At 41.7% G+C, this 18849-nt stretch overlaps 1 pseudogene; it reads left to right on the top strand.

Annotated features, from left to right (window-relative positions):
* The first annotated feature begins 5523 nt into the window (after positions 1-5523).
* LOC124001188 lies at positions 5524-5822 on the top strand (annotated as a pseudogene).
* Positions 5823-18849: the final 13027 nt, after the last annotated feature.

Here is an 18849-nt window from a genome sequence, read left to right as displayed (position 1 = left end):
ATTGCATCATTGTATACATGATTTAATTGCATTCATTCCCTCACATTGCATATATTGACATGCATAAATTGATCTCATGTTGTATTTCACAGGTCAGGGGCTTCACTTGGCTGTAATTATGACACTACATTACACATATTAACAGCTTGTTCTGTTGATTATTCATCTTCACTGGTGACATTCTGCATGTCTGGCCAGCCATCAGAGAAATTGCCATTGACTCATTACCTTAATGATTTGCCTTCCTCTGGCATTTCACGCACAAAAAAGACCCAATTATACACACATATTAATATTTATTTATACAATACACCTTATTCATCTTTTATAGTGTAAACACAATTTGCCATTGTTATGAAATGTAAAGACAATAGGTGATGAGGAAGGGGAGACAGGAGTGGAGATGGCTGTTCTTTTCAAGACCAAAAGGAAGCATATACATCACTGACTGTCACAGATAAAGAGTTTACCCGCAACAACACCATGCATAATTAAAGTGTTTGCTTGAATCCAGTTTCATCTTCCCCACTCACATTAAAGGCCATTATTGTCCATTATGATTCATGTGAGAGGCCTGCTCAAAGCAGCTACTGCATCAATAAAATATTAGAATCTTAAGCCCGCTGACATTGGCACTGTTATGCCCCTTTCAATTCACATAATCTGTAAGTCATAAATAAAATTGCTTCAGCGTCTCTTTAAGACAAACAATGAAGGCACTCCAAAACGAAACAACAATAAAATACGATTCAATCAGATCCGCTTAGACGAAATCTGCATAGCTGATGCTTTAATGGTGTCAGAGGTGGAACTGCGTTGGGATTTTGTCAGCCTAATCAGCTCAAATTTTTAAGTAGAATGATTTTCTATTTGAGCATCATTATCTCTATATAGCTGCACACTTTCTCGTTCTGAAATTTTAATGCAAAGTAGGACGGGTGTGGCTTCCTGACGCACACACGAAATAACAGCAGTTTTGAGAGATAACACCATTGGAATGTGCGTGTCGGAAAAATAATGATATGGAAAGAATGATTCACAGCCAAAACATATGGACATTTATTTAGTTTAGTTACGGACTGGATATAGACTTCAAAACCCAAAAATGGTTTTGAGTTGCATCTGGTATTTGGATTCCTTATCTTCCTTTTAATCAGAAAATGACGCTGTTCCCTACAGACTCAATTACACAGCTCATAATGCAGACCTGGTGGTGCTCACAAACGCACACAACAACACACAAACACACACAGCAACAACAACACACCAACAACCCCCTACATTCATATAATCACCGCCTGTTGTTGATCTTATTGTTTTAAACCACAAATCTCATAACACATTCATTTGGAAGTTTTTGGGATAAATTCAGGGGGGTAAATTCAGTCTGAGGCTTTTTCGCTGCAGGCAATAATCAATAACTGCATGTTAGTAATATCAAAGCAATATGTTTTCCTAAAAACTCAACAGCATCATTAACCACATATTGATCCTTTGTATCAGGACACTTTGTGGCCCATCAACTACTAGTCTGATCTCAAGGTTTCAGTGTGTTTGACCTGGTTAAACTGGCTGTATCGACTTCCTCTCCACTCCACACTCCCGCTATGTTGCCCCATGTCAACCTGGCCCTGAAAACAGAGTTCCTGGATTCAGTGAGAGTCAAAGCTGATCACAGTATGCATACGCCTGACCAGACCCTGGGTTCAAATGTGTTTTCTTTCAAATACTTTTGCTGCACTTGATTGAGCTTGCCTGGGGCAATAGAACCAATGCAATAGCTAGTCCCAAAAGTCACTAGTTTATCTGACTGTGGCTCATTGGAAGAAAGGCAATAATGCTGGTATATCCTGCTCCACTAGCTGTCTAGAATGATTAATCACATGTATTAGCCAATAATTTACATGTCACGTTGGTACAATCTACTGTTTAATAATCAAATGTTAGTACATGTTGCAAACAGCAATGATATTGAAGTCCTGGAAGCAGGGAGACAAGTGACAAGAAGTCACCTTGTGTGCGTGTGTGTGGTGTGGTGTGTGTGCATGTGTGTTACAAAGACTGATGACAAGACAAGCAAGCATCAACCTCCTTGAACAGCATGCTGTGACTGAAATACCTTCTCAATGTTCCAAAAATAACTTGTCATTTACTGAAGGCTGACTTCATATGAGGCACATATTCATACAGTAGATCAGTGGAGGCTGCTGTGTGGAGAATGGATCATAATAATGGCAGGAACAGAGCAAATGGAGTCGCATCAACAATCCTGGATCCCAACTAATTATTTAGGAGAGAAATCCTGCATATATAAGTGAACATGGGAAATGTGTGGTAAATTTTTTTTGACATCTGATCATAAATCAGCAAAAGTAGGGCGGATTATGTCCCTTGGCCTGGTGAAAAGGAACAGAACCTGTGTCTTACTCAAATAAACACACAACACCCCATAATGACAATGCAAAAACAGGTTTTTAGAAATATCACATTTACATAAGTATTCAGAGCCTTTATTCAGTACTTTGTTGAAATACCTTTGGTAGCGATTACAGCCTCGAGTCTTCTTCGGTATGACGCTACAAGCTTAGCATACCTGTATTTGGGGAGTCTTTCTAATTCTTCTATAGAGATCCTCTCAAGCTCTGTCAGGTTGGATGGGGAGCGTTGCTGCACAGCTATTTTCAGGTCTCTCCAGAGATGATAGATTAGGTTCAAGTCCCGGCTCTGGCTGGCCCACTCAAGGTCATTCAGAGACTTGTCCCGAAGCCACTCCTGCATTACCTTGGCTGTGTGTTTAGGGTCATTGTCCTATTAGAAGGTGAACCTTCGCCCCAGTCTAATGTCCTGTGCGCTCTGGAGTAGGTTTTCCTCAAGGATCTCTCTGTACTTTGCTCTGTTCATCTTTAACTCGATATTGACTAGTCTCCCAGTCCCTGCCGCTGAAAAACATCCCCACAGCATGATTGATTCTGCCACCACCATGCTTCAACATAGGGATGGTGCCAGGTTTCCTCCAAATGTTTACTGTTGTTTTATTTCATTACCTTCCTATTGTTCACCTAATACCTTTTTTGATTTGAAATGTGACGCTTGGCATCAATCTTGGTTTCATTGGACCAGATAATCTTGTTTCTCATAGTCTATAGTAGTCTAGGCTACTATAATGTGAGTACTGCATCCAATGGATTTGGATACTGCTGTCAAGCACATTTCTGCAGAATTAGTCAAGATGTGATCAATACATGTTGATGATTTCATGTATGTGCTGTTTGTAACTACCCTGGTAGGTTGACTGATAACCTAAACCAGGTTGCGGGCACTAGTTACAATTTGAAGCTTTTCCTGAGTGGGTAGCCGGATGAAAGCCAGTCAATACTGTATAAGATAAGCAAAGGGCAGTAAGAGGGACATACATTACTTACATTGTGTCTTCCTGGGCCTCTGGGATAATGTACATTTGCTGAAGCATTATGAGAATTCAGCAACAACAATGGTAGAGATTAAATGAGCTGGGCTTACTGCATTGAAACAATGGCTTTTCAATGACCCTGATATTGCCATGAAAGGATCTAGGGTGGATTCCATCCTCCTTATACTATGAGCTTTGTTTCCAGAAGGTATCAAACTTGTCAATAAATGTTACAACCACAGAGCTGCAATAGTCTCGTAGCCAGTTATGGAGGGATAAAAGTCTGCTGAACCATACAATGCCACGATTTAAGGAGGGCAGAGGGACAGATGTTATTGTGCATTTGTTAGTGACCCAATCAGTTCTTTAAAAATCCATCATCAGCTGCCCTTCATAATGTCATTGAATCCCACACGAAATATGATACTCAATTTCCCGATGCTGGTTTAAAATGTTTCAGAGCAGCTTATTGATGTCCTGTACTCGTGCTCCTGGATAGCACAACGTTTTTGCTCCAGGGATTGAGACGTTGTGCCCCGTCAGATCCAAAGAGAGGGAAAGGAGCCGAACTCGTGACATGGACTGTTCCCTTATTACTCACCAGGCTCCTGAATACACTGCTATTACAATATGATACATCCATGATCTATGGACCTACCAAGTCCCAATATCCACTGTTCATTAGAAACATATAATTGTTTTTTTATAAAAACCATTACATCTAGCTAAGAATATGTTTCGTAGAATGTGGTGGCCATGTATGCATCCCAAATGGCACCCTATTCACTAAATAGTGCACTACTTTTGACCAGAGCTATGGGCACTATATAGGAATAATGGTGATTTTCATCTCCATTTGATTTCACCTCATACTACAGTAATTACGGTAAGATTATTTCTCCTTCATTATACAAAAAGATCAAGCTAAATCATCCTGTGGAACATTTAAACAGATTTATATGTGCAAAATCTCAAAAGTAAATGGTGTAATTACAGACAGAGAAATAAAAGGGACAGTTTTATGGGCTATTTCCTTGACGAGAGAGATTATGTTATTTCAAATGTTCTGAACGGCCTGGACGATGACCTGTAGGTGGATAGTTTACTACAGCAGACGTCGAGGACAGATACTGCGTACGGTTCAGTGGTCCGTGAAGGAAATGGAGGAAGAGTAATGTCTTTGATGTCACAGGTTCTGTTCCCTTTCACCAGGCCAAGGGACATAATCCGCCCTACTTTTGCTGATTTATGATCAGATGTCAAAAAAACTTTACCACACATTTCCCATGTTCACTTATATATGCAGGATTTCTCTCCTAAATAATTAGTTGGGATCCAGGATTGTGAGAGTAGCTGGCAGTGTGTGTGTGTGTGTCAGTGTGTGAGTGTTTGTGTGTGTTTCAATTAATCTGTTTGTGTGTGCCTGCATACGTTTGTACCCACTGAGTGTGTGTGTGTGTGTGTGTGTGTGTGTGTGTGTGTGTGTGTGTGTGTGTGTGTGTGTGTGTGTGTGTGTGTGTGTGTGTGTGTGTGTGTGTGTGTGTGTGTGTGTGTGTGTGTGTGTGTGTGTGTGTGTGTGTGTGTGTGTGTGTGTGTGTGTGTGTGTGAGTGTTTGTGTGTGTTTCAATTAATCTGTTTGTGTGTGCCTGCATGTTTGTGAGTGTGTGTGTGTGTGTGTGTGTGTGTGTGTGTGTGTGTGTGTGTGTGTGTGTGTGTGTGTGTGTGTGTGTGTGTGTGTGTGTGTGTGTGTGTGTGTGTGTGTGTGTGTGTGTGTGTGTGTGTATAGGTGTGCGTGTGTGTGTATAGGTGTGAAATTAGTAATGACCCAGGGGAGTGAGCCGTGGGGCCTCAGCTGCGGGGGGCAGAGTGACAGTCACATCTGGGACAGGTGCCTAGGCGCTGCGAACCATGTCAGTGTGTGTATGTGTGTGTGAAGCCCATGCACTGTGAATGGTGTCAGCTAGCTGAGACTACTGTAGCACTGCTACTGAGCCCAACACAGGCAACACACACACAGAAGTGTAAGTGTAAGGATGTGTGGAAGGATGAGAAGTGGATTAAATTGAACTAAATTTAGGCATCCGACCCTAAAACTATTAAACCTACACAGAAAGATGGCATCTGTATCTGAGCTCGCTTGTATTTACTCTGCCCTCATCCTCCACGATGATAAAGCCACCGTCACAGAGGACAAGGCTGCCAATGTGACTATTGAGCCTTTATGGCCCAGTCTGTTCTCCAAGGCTCTGGCCAGCGTGGACATTGGCAGCCTGATCTGCAACATAGTGGTGGAACTGCCCCGGCTGCTGTTGGATGCGCCGTCCCTGCAGCAGACGCACCAGTCAAGAAGGAGAAGAAGGAAGAATCCGAGGAGGGTTCTAATGATGACATGGGCATCGGTCTTTTAGACTAAACCATTTTTTTGGAACTAATAAAATCAAAGAAACAGAAATGGCAACAACAACAAAAAAGATGAGAATGGATGTTCATCATTGATTATAATGTCTGACCTGTGCCTATAATTTCATGTCTGTTACGTGAACTAATTGAGATGGTGGATTAAAGTCATGTTTATGTCAATCCTGTATACTGCCTCTGTCTGGTCTTGTCTTTCATATGTTGACATTCTACTCTCTGAACCCTGGAAAAGGCATGTTACAGAGGTTAGCATTCACCCCATTATTTTTTTTATTCGTATTTGTTTGCTCAAATTGGCCAATCTTCCATCCCGACACACACTGACCAGACCACTGGCAATGTGTTTCACCCACTTGAGTGATAAACTTTAATAATGTAAGAGCCCGGACTTGGTAAATATGATTTGGAGATTGGATGATAATGGCTCCCTCTCTGTAGATAGTGGAATACATTTTGCATCCAATGAATCAAAGTTCAGCAAACTCAGTTTAATATTTACAATGTAATGGGTACTGTTAGTGGAGGCTGGTGGGAGGAACTAGAATGGATAAAATGGAACAGTATCAAACACATTCCAGCCATTACAATGAGCCCGTCCTCCTATAGCTCCTCCCACCAGTCCCCACTGGTGCCAATATGGTGGATAGTTAGTGGAACTTTGTCAATCTTGTTGCCCTGGTAGATCTCTCTTGTAAAATCGGTCTTCTGACTTCAAAGGGACTTCCTGGTTAAATAAAGTATTCAATTACCATTTGGGTGTGTTTGTCACCCCCTGCTGGCGGTTTTCTATAAGAAGTTTCTTCCTTTTGTGACCTTGACCTTACCTGTCACATGACCTCAGTAAACAGGAAGTTTATTTCTCTAATGGAGGATGATGTTTGATTCTGCATACAGTCATGACCAAGCATTCATCTGGAGACAGGGTTGGTCGGTGTGAGCTAGCTAGCAAAAAGACGGTGAGGTTGTTGTAGGCACATTATTGGGGACATGAGCAGAACTCCTGAAAGGGAAAATGGAGTCCCTAGAGAAAGCAAGTGGGTGTCAGGGATGGAGTGACAGTATTATCATAAGGAGATGTGTACTTGGAAAATGGAGGTTGAAGGGAGGGAAAAAGAGAGGGAGAAGAGGTCTAAGAGAGTGAGGGAAGAAGGTGAGCTTGAGTCAGATAAATATGGTGGAAAAAAGGGAGATGGTTTGTCAAAGAAGAATGGTAGAAAGTGTAAGCAGAGGGAACTGAAGACAGGAGAAATGGAAGTAAATAAGGGTGAAGTATCGGAGGTGGTAGAAGCGGTTAAGTTAGCGGAGACCAATGTATGCACCGAGGATCAGGATGAAGAAGAGTGTGACAGTAGGAGTGAAGTTTAAGGAAAAAGTGGACTCTTGCCTTTTGGCTGATTCATTTGTGGTTTCTCAGTGTGTGAAGAAATTTGTTGGGCCATGTGGAATCGGTGAGATTAACCAGAAGTGGTCTAGTGATAATTGTTTGTGTTTCTGTTGGTCAGAGGAAAAATGCACTCAAAGTAAAATGAATGGGGGCAAGAAGAGTGAATTGTTTCATTCTCAAGTAAAGGGCACCAATGAAAGGAGTGATAACTGGGGTAGCAGTAGATATAAATGTTGACCAGCTGTGGGGGAAAGATTCCCGGTGTATGTGATGCTCGTCGTTTGATGTGACACAGACAGGGTGGCGAGAGTGGGGAAACAAAAGAGTCATTGTCTGGATGCCAACCGCCGTTAAAACCTCATAGAAGAAGATTCTGCATACAGTACCGTAGCATTGTTGGTATCTAATATTATTTTACTTACCTCATGCTGTGGGTGGTTATTTTAGTGCATTTTGATACACAAGATGATAACTTTGTAAAGATTAATGTCAGGATGAAACATGCTAGCTAGCTATGGCACCAAACACCACGCTAGCTTTGTATAAATAATGAATTGGATACTTAATCTGATATCCTTACCGGCCAAACCCTCCCTAACCTGGATGAGCAATTGTGCATCGCCCCACAGACCTCCCGGTCGCGGCCAGCTGCAACAAGAGCCTGGGCACGAACCCAGAGTCTCTGATGGCACAGCTAGCGCTGCGATGCAGTGCCCTAGACCACTGCGCCTCCCGGGTGGTGCAGAAGTCTAGGGCACTGCATCGTAGCGCTAGCTGTGCCATCAGAGACTCTGCTACTTTAATTAACTTTATTAGACTACATTTTCATTTGACAAAAAAATATAGATTATATAAGCCTAACTCATCACGAATAACTTGATTTATTAGCCTACACATATAAAATATGGACAGTCCAGGGATATTGTCCCCTGATCATAATTTAAAGGGATACTTTGGTATTTTGGCAATGAGGCCGTTTATCTACTTCCCCAGAGTCAGATGAACATTTTTATGTCTCTGTGTCCAGTATGAAGGAAGTTAGAGCTAGTTTCGGGGGCCAAAGTGAACTAGCGTTAGTGTAATGACTGGAAGTCTATGGGTATCTACCAGCATGCATTCTAGCAGACACCCATGGATTTCCAGTCATTGCGCTAATGCTATTTAGCAATTGCTCTAGCGTTAGTTAAGAATGAATGAATGAACGAATGAATAATAAGAATAGGCTACACCAACAGTAGTTTTCCATTCATACAAGGTGTTGTGTGAATTGCAACAGTAGATTTGCCATGGTAAACGAGGAAATACTTTACTTCAGTTGTACGGAATGATTGCCAAATACATAAATCGCCCTTAGTCTACCAAAAAAAGCAGGATAAATTGGCTCAGATGATAATGCCTACCAGATTGCGAAGTATTCTTAAAAAATGTTGGCAGCAATCAGGACTTAATGATAACATTGCTATCTTCTTTAAGGAGTGGCAAATCAGTGGGTCAGCTGTACGGGGGATTTTACTGCATATTGATTGTTTAACGAGATATAATCTTGTGTTAGTACGCTGGCCAATGTTTGTTGCAATAGGCCCGAAGAGATTATCTGGAGGGCAAAAACAGAAGTATACTGTACATTTTAATGAGAGAATGTACATTCTATGTGTTGAATTCAGTTGAAAACACGCACTGTAACATGTGCAGTAATTGAGACAGAACTGATTACTTCCATGGAGGGAGGATATCTTAGCATTTCACCTCTGAAATTCTCAAATTAAGATTTTTTAAAAACTTTCTCAGGGGTTTGTGATTTGATAAGAGCTCTGAGAAAATGTACAAACAATTATCAGTCTAACGAGGCAGAGCTTGTCTCTGGAGCCGCACATTAGCATAATTAGTCTTGGATGTAGGAACATGGCTTCCTTCTCTGCACTTTAGAGAAAAGAGACAAACAGTAAACCTTGAAGATCTTTGGGAATGATTACAGCATGGATGAAGCAATGTCTTCAACGTGGCTGGGAATACTAATGCTGTAGATGGCATTTCATATTACCATATTCAATGCAATACCAACTCTGATGAGAGGGCTTGGGTTAGGGCTAGTGTTGTGGTATCATACATGGTTGGTTGTTCAAAGATTAAGTGTTTAATGACATTGCCAAAGTCTTTCAACTTTCCTGAGTGAAGTTCAGATTTTATTGTATATTTAATTGTTGAGTGAAGTTCAGATTTTATCTTCTCAGAGCAGAAGTAAGGCTCTCATGAAGACAGACAATGAATAGACAGTTGGTCCTCTAACTCTCTCTCTCTCTCCCTCTCTCTCCGTCAATTCAATTTCAATTCAATTTAAGGGACATTTATTAGCATGGGAACCATATGTTTACATTGCCAAAGCAAGTGAAATAGATAAATAAATAAACAAAAGTGAAATAAACTTTCCCAAAATCAAGGCTATGTTCCTTGAGTCTGAACATATTCAAAGATTTCCTTAATTTTGGGTCAGTCACAGTGGTCAGGTATTCTGCATGAGTCTCAATTTGGTGTTTGTCCCATTTTGTGAATTCTTGGTTGGTGAGCGGACCCCAGACCTCACAACCATAAAGAGTATTGGGTTTTTATAAATGATTCAAATATTGTTAGCCAGATCCTAATTGGTATGTCAAATTTGATGTTTGAAGGGCCTTCTTGCCTTGTCTCTCAGATCGTTCACAGCTTTGTGGAAGTTACCTGTGGCGCTGATGTTTAGGTCAAGGTATGTATAGTTTTTTGTGTACTCTAGGGCAATTGTGTCCAAATTTGTATTTGTGGTCCTGGCAACTGGACCTTTTTTGGAACACCATTATTATTATTTTTATCTTACTGAGATTTACTGTCAGGGCCCAGGCCTGACAGAATCTGTGCAGAAGATCTAGATGCTGCTGTAGCCCCCTTGGTTGGGGACAGAAGCACCAGATCATCAGCAAACAGTAGACATTTGACTTCAGATTCTAGTAGGGTGAGGCCAGGTGCTGCAGACTGTTCTAGTGCCCTCGCCAATTCGTTGATATATATGTTGAAGTGGGTGGGGCTTAAGCTTCATCCCTGTCTCACCCCCCAGACCTATGGAAAAATGTATTGACAAATTAAACCATACACTTGTTGTTTGTGTACATGGATTTTAAATGTCATATGTTTTCCCCCCAACATCACTTTCCATACATTTTTATAGCAGACCCTCGTACCAAATTGAGTATAATATTTTTTTTAAATTAACAAAGTATGAGAAGTTCTTTGTTATAGATTCAAAAATATTGAAGAAGTGGTTTATCCATACATCTCCATTTTGGATAGATAACTCTTTGTGTCATTGTTTGTTTAGAGTTTTACAATTTTCCCAGAAGTGGTTAGATTCTATGGATTATTCAATTACATTGAGCTGATTTCTGACATGCTGTTCCTTCTTTTTCCAATGTGTATTTCTGTATCGTTTTAGTGATTCACTATAGTGTAGGCGTAGGCTCAGGTTTTCTGGGTCTCTGTGTTTTTGGTTGGATAGGCTTCTCAATTTCTTTCTTAGGTTTTTGCATTCTTCATCAAACCATTTGTCATTGTTGTTCATTTTCTTAGGTTGTCTGCTTGAAATGTTTAGATTTGATAAGGAAGCTGAGTGCCACACCCTGACCTTAGAGAGCCTTTTATGTCTCTATTTGTTTGATAAGGGTGTGATTTGGGTGGGCATTCTATTTCTTTGTTTCTGGCCGAGTGTCAGAGGCCCAATCAGAGGCAGCATTCTATTGTTGTCTCTGATTGGGGATCATACTTAGGCAGGCCTTTTTTCCCCACCTGTGATTGTGGGTGGTTGTCTATGTGTAGTGGCCTGCGAGCACTACGTAGCTTTACGTTCGTTTGTTATGTCTTGTTTTGTTGGCGACGTTCAAAATAAAAGTATAATGTATGCTCACCACGCTGCGCCTTGGTCCACTTCTTCCGACGAGCGTGACACTGAGAGGTCAAATATACTGTTTAGGTTTTCTACTGCTAAGTTTACACCTTCACTATTACACTGAAACCTTTTGTCCAGGAAATTGTCTAGAAGGAATTGAATTAATTGTTGCCTAATAGTTTTTGTTTGTAGATTTACACTATTTTCCTTCTCTCTCTCACCGTCTCTCACCTACTTTTATCAATGACCTCGTTTCCAAATCAATGAGGAATATCAAAGCAGGTCTTACTGTCTGAACATTTCAGATTGAGGTTGTTGCACTGTCAAGAGTAATCAGCCACAGAGAAAAATACTCAAGTGAGACATTGATCTGAAAATTACCCAAGCTCACATTATACAAAATTATCCAACAACATTCTCACATCATAGTGTGGAAGAATAAGTAGGCTATACATTCATTGAGGATATATTTTCCAGTATTTTTACAACATTTTCCAAAAGTGTTTTTGGTTGAGATGAAACGTCAGTGCTGTACTGTAGCTCAAACCTGAGACTCTTTGGTCCCTGGTCATAATCTACAGGCCTGGAGGTCCAGTCTCTCTCCAGACGTTCATGTGTGAAATTTACTTGCTTCATTGAAGCTTATCCACTTTTAACCAAGTCCCAGTTGAAAGATCTCTATGAGAGGGGAAAAAGAGGACTCCAGCTTTCCTCCTCTCTCATTTCCTTCTCTCATCTTTCCTCTCTCCATTCACTTCTCACTTTTATACATTGTGAATTCTAACTAATGCTTCTCATTTGAAATGTTTCCTCAAAGCAAAGCACACACCTTCTGAACTTCAGCGGACAATTTTGTGGGGGGGAAATGTACGCTCCCTCCCTCATTCCCTCACACTTCACTGATCACACACTTCACCGATCCTCCAGGCTCACTTTCCACGAATAACAAACTACCTCCTTCAAATCATATATATATATCCTAACACACACACACACACACACACACACACACACACACACACACACACACACACACACACACACACACACACACACACACACACACACACACACACACACACACACACACACACACACACACACACACACACACACACACACACACACACACACACACATAAATGGCGCTCCAGTACTAACCACTATAGTGTGCCTTTGGAAAGTATTCAGACTATTTCCACATTTTGTTAAATTACTGCCTTATTCTAAAATTGATTTTTTTTCAATCCTGAGCAATCTACATACAATACTCTATAACGACTGTTACACATTTACAAAACACAACCCAGATACTTTATTTACATAAGTATTCAGACCTTTTGCTATGAGACTCGAAATTGAGCTCAGGTGCATTCTGTTTCCATTGATCATCCTTGAGATGTTACTACAACTTGATTGGAGTCCATCTGTGGTGAATTAAATTGATTGGACATGATTTGTAAAGGCACACACCTGTCTATATAAGATCCCACAGTTGAAAGTGCATGTCAGAGCAAAAACAAACTAAGCAATTGGGGGAGAAGGGCCTTGGTCAGGGAGGTGACCAAGAACCTGATGGTCACTCTAACAGAGCTCTAGAGGTTCTCTGTGGGGATGGGAGAACCTTCCAGAAGGACAACTTTCTCTGCATTAAATCCACCAATCAGGCCTTAATGGTATAGTGGCCAAATGGAAGCCACTCCTCAGTAAAAGACACACGACAGCCCACTTGGAGTTTGACAAAAGGCACCTAAAGACTCTCAGACTATGAGTATCAAGATTCTTTGGTCTGATGAAACCAAGACTGAACTTTTGGCCTGAATGCAATGTGTCACATCTGGAGGAAACCTGGCACTATCCCTACGGTGATGCAATGGTGGTGGCAGCATCATGTTGTGGGGATGTTTTCAGTGGCAGGGACTGGGAGACTAGTCAGGATCAAGGGAAAGATGAACGGAACAAAATACAGAGAGATCCTTGATAAAAACCTACTCCAGGGTGCTCATGAACTCAGACTGCGGCAAAGGTTCACCTTCCAACAGGATAATGACCCTAAGAATACAGTCAAGACAACGCAGGAGTGGCTTTGGGACAAGTCTCTCAATGTCCTTTAGTGGCCCAGCCAGAGCCCAGACTTGAACCTGATCGAACATTATTATGAACATTTTTTAAAACCTTTATTTAACTAGGCACGTCAGTTAAGAACAGATTCTTCTTTACATAACGGCCTACCCCAGCCAAACCCGGACGATGCTGGGCCAATTGTGCACCGCCCTATGGGACTCGCAATCATGGCCGGTTGTGATACAGCCTGGAATCAAACCAGGGTCTGTAGTGACGCCTCTGGCACTGAGACGCAGTGTCTTAGACCACTGTGCCTCTCGGGAGCCTCAACATCTATGGAGAGACCTGAACATTTTCAAAAACCTGCTTTTGCTTTGTCATTATCTGGTATTGTGTGTCGATTACTGAGGATTATTTTTGTTTAATCAATTATAAAATAAGGCTGTAATGTAACATACTTTCCGAATGCACTGTAAGTCTATCTGAATTCAGTGATTATACATTAATAATGTCTTGCTGTGCCGGGGTTGAAAATTTGGATTCATCAGGCAGACTCAACCCAGCAGAAATTAAGATGCCCTTCATCTTACAGGAGGACATAAAAACATTACGCCCGAACCCTCTGGATGCATTTCCCTATACACTGCACTGCTTTTTGCACCACTCTATGGGCCCATATCAAAAGTAGTGCACTTCATAGGGAATAGGGTGCCATTTGGGCCAGGACTTCTCCTCTCTCTGCAGAGCAGGGTAGGCAGGCTTAACGGAGCATTAGAAAGTCATTATTACAGCTGCGTATGATTGATCCTCATAGAGAGACCTGGCGGTACAACTTAACAATTAACCCAGCAGCTATTAAACACTGGCGCTAGCTACGGCAGAGCAGACTATAAATCACTCTGTTTTACACCTCTGGGTTTCAGATAAGAGAGGACTTTATTACTGTAGCATATTGAATCAATAAAAAATTAAGCAAGAAAAAAAAAGTTTGCTTCTAGTCCAGATGGTTGGGCTGTGGTTGTGTTTTATTGATCTACTGTACTTTGGGTTGTTCTTGTTGACACATGGATTGCATCCAAAATGGCACCCTATACCCTTTGTAGTACCCTTTGTACCCTTTGTAGTGCACTAGGGCTCTGGTCACAAGTGCACTATATGGGGAATATGATGCCATTTGGGATGCAAACAAGGACGTGTTTTGCATGTTTTCTTGAATCCAAGTAGACACTTTAGCAAATATGGTTTTTAAAGATGTTGTTAAATAAACAGTGAAGTCATTCTTGCTCCCTTGATGTCATTCTGACAGTGGTGGTTGAACATCCTACTTTCAAGTGATGAGCAATAAGCAACCATATTTTGTTAAGTATCTCTTTTATTTTACAGTATTTGGGGTGAGGAAAGCAAATGTAAACAGTAAGGCCATCTTTGTTTGCTTTAAGCTTTGGCTTGAGAAAAGGGTTTGCATTGGCTTTACTCTGAAACCTAACCTAGACTAACTGTACAAATGGGGATTTGGTTAAACGCTTTTGTGGACTCAATTACATCCCAATGCTGCCTCTGAGAGAGCACCACATTAATTCAAAATCACATTACATTTCTGACAATACCATCAACTGGATATGTGGTGGTAAAATAAGAAAGCCATATTCGTATTACTGGTAATTTTCTGTAATATCGATATGGCTTTGTAGGATCAGTTTATCACTGTAGGTAGGTTGATACTGCTCACTGTATTATGCTTTAAAAAACAACGAGTACATATCACAATTTCTGTATATATCTTGGTATAAACACTTTAGCACGAAGATTCCACTGCAACAGGAATAAAACGTGAAATACATGCTTTCAAAAAGAATGTGTGCATAATACAATTTCAGCATATATCTTGGTATTATCGCTTCAGCATGAAGATTCCATTGTAACAGGAATACAACTCATGTGAAATACATTGCCAAAGTTTGGTACTGTAAGTATGCATTATGGTAACTGAGTAACTAAGGACCACCACTTTGTCCGTCACATACTAAAGAGTTCACTTCATCACGAGTCTCCCTTCATTCTTAGATTCTATGACTTTTTCTAGGCTTCCAATTCCACTCATTACACACACTGATGAAAAAGGAATTTCTGATTTGTCACTCATTCTAAAACAGAGGATGAGTCTGAAGGGGGGAATGGGTACAATGAATGAACTTGGTTGACTCCCCTCTCCTCTCCTCTGAACGGTACCTATAGGGCTGACAGAACCACTCTGCGCACCACTGTGCAGAATCACAAATAATTGCCTCTCTGCTCTTCGTATTAAAGAGGCCATCGGGACTCATCTGAGGCAGAGGAATTCAATTCTTCTTTTGTAATGTGCTTTCATTCAGCCAGCTGGACCACAGCCAGATAATATTTAATGCCCTTTTATTTTCCTCAGCGCTAGGCGCTAGGCGCTAGCTCTCTTTGGCCCAAGGACTCAGCGCACCGCAGATTGCTGCTCATGTCCCATCATCGCCATACTGAAACAGACAAAACGTTTGAGAATGGCAATGTTTGAGAATGGCTATGTCATATCTCTGTGCAGGCAAAGATAATGGTCCTTTGTTCTGCGGGAGCTGTTAATTGGCTAAATATCCAAGGATTAAACACCACTCTCACTCTCTACTGTCAGGCTATTTTACTTTCAGGATAAAACTATTAAGACTATTCAACTCCAGTAATCAGGGATGTAAGGAGGAAACGAGATTCATGGCATGACTGAGATTGTGCAAGATTAGATACAGTGATCCCGATAATTACCTAAATGTACCAACTTGTCACTGTCATTTAGATTTGTGAAATTTGTCAGTTGAAAGGTGTTTTTGTTCTGATTCACTTTACTGTTGAGTCTAATCTTAAAATAAACATACCTGTTACCGTGGAAATAAGATTTAGCAAAGCTGTTTAAGAGTGCTGAAAGAGATATGACAAACAGGATCAGGACCGTGCTTACGAGTCTCGAACTTTGGACCTTGTATACTGCTGCTGCAATATACCATTCTATTTATCAACCTACTTGTTGAATGTGGTGACTCAGTGTCCTCGTTGTTGTTTTGACCATTACGATACTTGTGTATCTGTTGGCTGTTGTTCATTTGGTTACTCCCTGTCTGACCTTGGCATCAAAGTTCACTGTATTTTGAACGGAAACTCTCTAAAGTGTATAGTATTACCGTGCAAAACAACAATACACATCAGTGTTGTGCTAAACCTGGCATAATTAACCACGTGCAATCCTCTGAAGCACGATTCATCCACACAGCTTTTGGCAAATTATAAAACATTTTACCATGGAATTTCCCACCGAGATTGTATTTTCTTCTCATTAACTAATGTGGCTGACGAGACACCAATGGCTGTCAATGCACTTCAACTTAATGAATCTTCATAATGTCACCTACGGCGAGAGAGAGCTGGGGGTTGAGGAGAATACACTCAATTACCAACACATTTACTCATTAAAGCCGTAGCGGAAGGAAAACAGATTTAGGATGCGTGTATCAGCATCAGTGTTGGATATGCTGTGTGCATATACATGCTTTCGGTGATGGTCGATATATTTCTCATCTCATCTGCGTGGTTAGGTTTTATAAGAAGGAACATTATGTTCAAGCGTCAACAGGGGGCAGTACGGACAAATGCAGGATGAGGATAATTTTCAGAGGGATAGAGAGAGAGAAATATATAATGTATTTGCTGTACTTAAGCTCAAAGAAAACCCACAGAAATTTCCCTCTGATCTTGAACTAAACGATACAGTGAGGTATGCTATTTTCTGCCTAGAGGATATAGTCTATAGACAAATTAACTGCTGTGGAGAAGGACAAGGCAGTGCAGTGTAGTGCCAACCTTTTAACAGCAGGCCAGTCTACGGAGCCAGACCACTGTTCTGTACGTCCCAAGACAACAATAATGATCTCAAATCTAGTAGATTATTTCTCTCTCTCTTCTCTCTCTCTCTCTCTCTCTCTCTCTCTCTCTCTCTCTCTCTCTCTCTCTCTCTCTCTCTCTCTCTCTCTCTCTCTCTGTCTCTCTCTCTCTCTCTCTCTCTCTCTCTCTCTCTCTCTCACTCACTCACTCACTCACTCACTCACTCACTCACTCACTCACTCACTCACTCACTCACCACCACCACTCACTCACTCACTCACTCACTCAGTCACTCACTCACTCAGCTTTCCACCTGCAAGTTGCACAGAGATGTCTGTACGATGAGGGGATGTGCTGGAGAGACACTGCTTGGAATGGATCTGAGGAGGGCACGGGACCTTGGGTACGATCTGGAGCAGGTTCATGTGTCAGCCATTACATCGTTCTGTCGCACTGTGCTTTGGGCATGGAAAAAAGACCAGGAGCATGGATAATGGAGGAGCCACTGTTTCACAGCCCACTTATCTGGACCAAAGTGCTGTCCTCTTCCAGCTTGCGGCTCAGGCTTGTGAGAGTGGGGTTCAGTAAGTTGGGTGACCTGCAAGAAAAGGTAAGGTGGAAAAAGGCCAGCGACATGACAGTCTTCCTCCATAAAAAAACACCAGGCTGCTGCAGCAGGTGGTGGAGGGTGTTCGTGCTGCACTACTGGGCATATTCCAAGAGCTGCTGGGCTGTAAGGCAGAGACTAGACCGTCTAACCACGAATGACACTGACCTACCTCCTTTCACCATTGCTGCCGCTGCAGGGGAACACCAGGAGTGTGAGGGAATGATCTTATCGTTCAAGACTCCAGAGCTGGGGGCCTTTTGCACAGCGAGCAAAAGAGATCTCTGTATGCAGTGGCTCAGAAAGACCAACCGCATGTTGATCTGAGATGATGTTGCCACTCTTTGTATAAGGGGTGGCAGGTAGCCTAGTGGTTAGAGCATTGGGCCAGTAACTGAAGGTTGCTGGATCGAATCCCCTAGCTGACAAAGGTAAGAATCTGAATCTGTTCCGCCCCTGAATAAGGCAGTAACCCACTGTTCCCCGGTAGGCCGTCATTGTAAATGAGAATTTGTTTGTAACTGACTTGCCTAGTTAAATAAAGGTACATTAAAAAAATATCAAAAAATAAGCCTCCCATAGAGGAGTGTGCTGCTGGTTTACAATGGAGGATTATTCAAAGTGCTATCGCCACGAACAGATACATGTCACACCTTGATCCATCAGTGGGGAGGAGACAGTGCTGTGTGGGTGGTGTACAGGCCTAGGGTGGGGGCTGACTCTGGACCTATATATAGCCAACAGGTGCAGGGACTGCCTAGTAAAAAATAACAATGTGGAAGAGCAGGAAACATGAGACGCGGGGTATAAGGACCCCAGAGCAGTGCTGCCGAAGTAGGCTCGGTTCAACTGGAGCATGCATAAGAGGGACTGGTGAACCATCTGTAGGGATGTGGGGCGTCAGGGGGATTCTATGTAGAGTGGGTGAGGAGGGGGGTTTGGTTCTAACTTTCTGTTAAAATGAAGTAAAGTTTATGCTTTTAATGATGAAGCTATTGGGCCAATAAAAATGACCCTCCCCCCATCTTATTTATTTATATAATCAGGGCTGACAACTAGGCAGGCATGGAGGAGAAACATTTTATGTGCAAATGGAGGGGATTATATTTTCATTCTACCAACCGCCACTCCAACTGCCATTATCATATCCCCTATATCCTCTG

Source organism: Oncorhynchus gorbuscha, linkage group LG17, assembly GCF_021184085.1.
Source record: "Oncorhynchus gorbuscha isolate QuinsamMale2020 ecotype Even-year linkage group LG17, OgorEven_v1.0, whole genome shotgun sequence".
NCBI classification, from domain to species: Eukaryota; Metazoa; Chordata; class Actinopteri; order Salmoniformes; family Salmonidae; genus Oncorhynchus; species Oncorhynchus gorbuscha.
This window is presented reverse-complemented; position numbering and strand designations above follow the sequence as displayed.